Source organism: Sminthopsis crassicaudata, chromosome 6 (genome assembly GCF_048593235.1).
Source record: "Sminthopsis crassicaudata isolate SCR6 chromosome 6, ASM4859323v1, whole genome shotgun sequence".
NCBI lineage: Eukaryota > Metazoa > Chordata > Mammalia > Dasyuromorphia > Dasyuridae > Sminthopsis > Sminthopsis crassicaudata.
The window spans coordinates 239951421-239957179 of NC_133622.1; the positions used below are offsets into that span (position 1 = coordinate 239951421).

Genomic DNA, 5759 nt, shown 5'->3' on the forward strand with positions numbered 1-5759 from the left:
GGTGATTCTAGGGCCTGAGACCAGACAAGGATGTCAAGGAGGATGGGAATGAGATGCCCCAGCAAAGTGAAGGGAACCAGAAGTCAGCCACCACAAAAGGCTCAGAGAAGAGGTGAGGGCTCCTGCTCCCGTGAGGGACAAACTCAAAATTCTTAATTCTTTAAATAGAGATTCATATAATTTCATTAAGAATTTTCAGCACATTGAAGGAAGCAGCCATACAAATTAGGCAGCTGAATTTTTTACTTTTATATCAGCAATAAATTAAATAAATTAAAGGTTAAGAGAAATGTGTGGAGTAAGATATGGTGAAGAATTGACAGAAAAAGTAAACAAACACACTTCCTCCAGTAGTTTTGGACATTTTAATATAATTGCTATTTTATTCAAAGTTGACAACTGCTTCTATGACTTTAAAGTCATAATGATGAGAAATACTTGAATATATTAAAGATTTACTAAATCCCTGCTTAGTTGAAGAGGAAAGGACCCTATGAGCATGATCAGGAATAGAGTCAAGAGTCGTTATTGTCTCCATCACATCTCCTTTAAAATCTGTGTCTGTCACAGTCTCCTTTACATTGTCTGTCAGTCTGATCCAGCCCAAGTCTTCATCTCTCCCAGTCACAGCTGCAGTCTGTGACAGTCTGTTCATCTGGCCCAGTCTTGATCTTAGCGGAGGAGTGCAGGAGGAGGGAGAACCAGCAGCAGAATAGTCAAGGATGGAACTTCTCATTTCCAGTCCTTCTCAACACTTCTGAGTCTTTCTCTGGCTCAGAAGGACCTTGGTCTCAGTGGAGAAAGGAAGGAGGACAGGCCTTCCTAGAAGCCAAATTCTCTAGCTAGTCCTTCGCATCCCACAACCAGCAGCAAACCTGTTACTGTTATCCCTTTGAGAAAGCAGGTCACTACTTTTTTTTTTTTTTTTAGTAGCTTTTTATTTCCAAGATGTATTTTTCAATATATCTTCAAGATAAATTTTCAGCATTGACCTTGAAAAACCTTTTCTTCCAACTCTTCCCCTCCCTTCCCTCTACCCCTCCCCTAGATGAAAGCTAGAACAATATATGTTAAATAAGTTAAAGTCAGTAGTTACAACAGTCCTGTGTGATCCTGACTGGGGTTCCTTGATCCTTGAACTCTTTTTGGTTGTTCACAACATTATTTTTCTTCTTTGATTTGAATACTCTGTATTTGAGTATTTCTGATTTGGGGTTTCTTTCAGAAGGTGAAAGTGATTGAGTGAGGGTTTCTGTTTTTACTTTGTCTTATAATTCCAACAGATCTGGGAAGTTGTTTTTATTTATTTATTTTTATTTTATTTTACTTTTTTATGCTACCCAGATTTTAATATGCTACCCAGATTTTGAGGTAAAAGTGTATTCCCATAATATATACAAGTGCACTTGTACTCTGCTCAGGTTCAGTGAGACTCAGGGCTCACTAAGGGCCAAATGCTCTCCTTGGGGTGGGTTTCTGCTTGTGTCCTTCATCTATCCAGATGTTGTAACAAAGACAGATGCAGGAAGTTCCAAGGTTAGACGTTGCTGTCACTGTCAGAGTCAGTGAGTTGTAAATCTTGTTGCAATATCCTCATCAGCTGGTGATTCAGAGGGAGCCGGCTGCTGCTGTTCTCCATAGGGCTTCTGTGAGTTAACTGCAGAGGAGGACTCTGAAAGGAGGAGGCTTTGGCTGTGACAGGCTCCTGGTCTTCAGTGCTGGAGCTCTCAGATTCACTGAGTTGTAAATCTTCTTGCAATATGCTCATCACCTGGTTTTTTTCGGGGAGCTGGCTGCTTTGGTTCCCCACAGGGATTCTGTGAGGGAGAGAAGGATGCTGGGAGGCCGAGGCACCTGGGGCAGGCTCCTCCTCTTCACTGCTGGAGCTGTCAGAGTCTGAGGTGCTGCTGTCTCTGAGGGTCTCCATCCGATTCATCTCGGCTCTCAGCTCTCTCTTAATGTCCTCCAACTGGAGTTCCCCGGGAGCATCCTCTTTCACTGGACAGGCTTTTGGCCCAACAGGTGTCTTCCCTGCGGCTCGGAATGCTATGGGAGTGGGCGGTGCCGGTGCAGGGGGCGGTTCCACTCTTGCCTGGGTTTTGCTCCCTCCCTCAGTTCTCAGCTTCTTGACCTGAACGCTGCTGCTGAGTTTTTCCAACACACATTCGCCGGTATTGTGATTAATGATGAGAATACAGTCTCTCTCATAGGGTCTTTTGTTTCCTTTGAAGACAGTCTTTGGGGCGGCAGCGCCAGGGAAGTGAGGCAGCCAGACCTTGACCTCGTCTCCCTTGCCCACCTGGAGCTCTCCTTCCCCTGATGGGTCTACAGAGGCCGGCTTCAAATCATAGCGGATAGTGTGGAACGAGGACTTGGGCCTCTTCTCAAAGCTGTCCCCGAGAGTCAGGCAGTGCTCCTTGCCGTCCAACAGCGGGTTCCTGGTGCTCTTCATGGCTCTCTCCCTGTCTTCAAGCTGGCTGTAGTCACTGCCTGGTGTGGCTCCTGGGGCGGCCTCCTTACTGCCTCTCAGTATAGTCCTGCTCTGTAAAGTTCTGATAGTCTCTCAGTTCGAATCCTTCCCGGGGAACAGGTTTCTTTTCTATAGAATCTTTTCCTCTGTGAGCAGGTTTCCAGCCAGCCTCTTCTTCTTCTTCTGAATGCTGGCTCTGAATCTCCTCCAGCTCTAGTCCTTCCCAAATCCAGACTGCTTCCCAGACCCCATGTTGTCTTCTTTTATCCTCCTAGAGAATGAGCATGTGAGAACCCAGGGGCTTGTGGGAAATACTTCAACCAATCATCTTGCTCCTTTTAAAGGTGAAAACTCCTTTAAATGTGTAAACTCCTTTTCAGAAGTCTAAAGGTGTTAACCCCTAAAGGTGTGAACTCTGGGCTAGAGAATTGTTTAGACAACCTGAGTTCTCACCTTCTAATCCTAACATCTCCCCCTCTCTTTTGATTTAGAACCTAGGGTGGTCATGGCCTTTTAACAGAAATCCATCAATATGGGAGGTATTACACATAATTATATAAACACATAGTAACATAGCAATATAACACATGCTAGAAGTATGTAACAAATAACACGATCAAATAATCACAAATTGAAAATTAATAAATGTCCATAAGTCCATTGTGCATTAGTCTCATCTTGTGTTAGGAAATCCAATGATTGCTCCAGGTTTTAAAATTCTTTCACAGTCTTATCTTGTGTTAGAGAATCTTTAACAGTCTTCTTATCAGCCATTCTCTTTCAGTGTCAGATATTTCTTAGATTTTTTTCCTTGGTTTTGAGGTCTTTCTCTTTTTCTATCTCTCTCTGATGGGCAAAGTGAATACTACTCGTTGGCCTGAAAAAGTATCTACCACCAAGTGGATAAAAGACAGACGACCAAAAGATTTATAATGGGTCACATCCATTTGCCAGATTTCAGTGGGTCTCCAACTATGAGGGTTCTTCCCTGGAGGGAGTGTAGGAGCATGGAAAGGAAGGCAAGCTGTACAGCTTTTTACTGTGCTCCTAGCTTCCTCTCTTGTTATTCCATATTGTAAAGGTAAAGCTCGAGCAGCTTGATGATATTTAGAATGAGATTCTTGTGCTTCCTGAAATAAAGGAGCACTGGATAACATATGTAAAAGGCTATCTGCCTTTGAATTTCCATCAAAAGTAGTACCTGGAAGTCCACTATGTAAGTGGACATGCAAGATATAACTCTTGCCTGGATGCTTTCTCACTTGCTCTTGAAGTTCCTTAAAGAGCTAAGAAATATTAGAGGCTGCAAATTTTATTTGGGTTGTGGCAATTCTTTGTACTACCCCTACTGAATAGAAGGAATCAGTCATTGTATTTAAGTATCCTGGGTAATAAGGAAGAGCTAGCATGATAGCAAATAATTCATTCTGCTTAGTAGACTGAAAAGGAGTCCTGACTACTTTCTTTATGGTTAAATAATGACAGTATTCAGCACAAATATTTTCTATGGAGGGGTCTGTAAATATTGTTGTTCATTTAAGAGGAGCCTTAGAAACCTTCAAAAACCCATTGCCAATTATGTAGTATCCGGGTTATCTTTAATGGAAAACCATGTACAAAATTTTGAGCTGTGGCCAATAAAATTGGTCACTCTGGCATGGTCACAGCATAGATTAATTTATGCATTAACATAGAATGTGTATATTTTTTCAGGACTTATCTCAGATAAATGTACTACACTCTTAATGGCTTTTAATAAAATTCTAGCCACAAGCACTGGGTAAGGAATAAGGCTTTGTTCTGGTGGTGCTGGGAGGTTCCCCCACTCAATCACACTGTCTCCTTGATGAAGGACTGCTGTGGGTGCCTCTTTTCTAGCAAAACCTGATATTTCCAAGGGTTTTTGAGTGACTCTTTCAACCACAGTGGATAAAGCCAGTTCAACTTCTCCCAAAGCCTCTTGGGCTTCTTTTGTAAGCTGGTATGGTGAATTTAACGCACTCCCCTTGAAATGTCATATAGTGGTTTCAGTTGATTGGTAGTTAAGCCTAACCCTGGAGGCATCTATTGGATATCTCCTGTTAATATTTGGAAATCATTTAAGGTGTTCAACTTTTCCGTTCTTAAAGAAAGCTTTTGTACTGCGAGTGTCTTAGGATATACTTCCTATCCTAAATATTGAAAAGGATTATGTCTTTGAATTTTTTCTGTAGCTATATGCAGTTTTTAATACTTTAGCATTTCCATGGTCTTTTCTAGACATGCTTCTAACATTTGTTCCTCAGGTGCACATCCCAAAATATCATCCATATAATGTAACGATATTACTTTTGGAAATGCTTTTCTTACTGGAGCAAGAGCAGCAGCAACATACATTTGGCACATAGTAAGGCTGTTTCTCAATCCCTGTGGCATAACTGTCCATTCATATCTTTGATACGGCTCGACCAAATTAACACTAGGCATTGAAAAAGCAAATCTTTTCATATGCTCCTTATCTAGAGGGATAGAATAGAAACAATCCTTAATGTCTATAGGCCAAAGAGGCCATTCTCTTGACAACTGAGTAGGAGATGGAAGTCCAGGCTGAAGAGTTCCCATAGTTTCCATCTGTTCATTTACTCTTCTTAGATCAGTTAACATCCTCCATTTTCCAGATTTCTTTTTCACGAAAAATACTGGGGAATGTCAAGGACATAAAGAACACCAAAAAGCGTCCTTGGACAAGTTGTTCTTGTACTATGTCTAATAAGACCTGAATTTTATCACTTCTTAAGGGCCACTGTTCTACCCACACTGGTGATTTAGCCTTCCACTGAATAGCAACCAGTGAGAGTGCAGGTAGGCCTTCAACAGCAGCCCTGCCTACAAAGCCAAGGTGCTTACTTGTAATCCTATCTGTTGTGAAATGTCTCTTCCCCACAGATTGATGGGGATTTGTTCAACCACAAAAGGAGTAAAAACTCCTGTTTCATTTTCAAATGTCTATCTCAAAGGCATAGCACTAACTTCTGCTGCTATTGATCCTCCTACAAAAGACATGTAGGTGTCTGCCTTAATATTTGGCCAGCGACTGGGCCAATTGGCACCTCTAATAACTGTAAGAACTGCATCTGTGTCTACCAATCCTTCTAATGGTATTCCAGTTATATAAATAGTAAGTATAGCTTGGTCAGCTGTCACAGCTTCTGTCCAATATATTCCTGGATTTTGTTCATCGGAGTCAGAATCTGGGTGACTGCCACCTGATTGCTTATTAGGGGTATGTAACAATAAGCCTGATGCCACT

The 5759-nt window shown here is 41.8% G+C and overlaps 1 pseudogene; it reads right to left on the minus strand.

Moving 5' to 3' along the window:
• Positions 1-1537: 1537 nt before the first annotated feature.
• On the minus strand, positions 1538-2452 carry LOC141547450 (ELL-associated factor 1 pseudogene; annotated as a pseudogene).
• Between the last annotated feature and the right edge of the window lie 3307 nt (positions 2453-5759).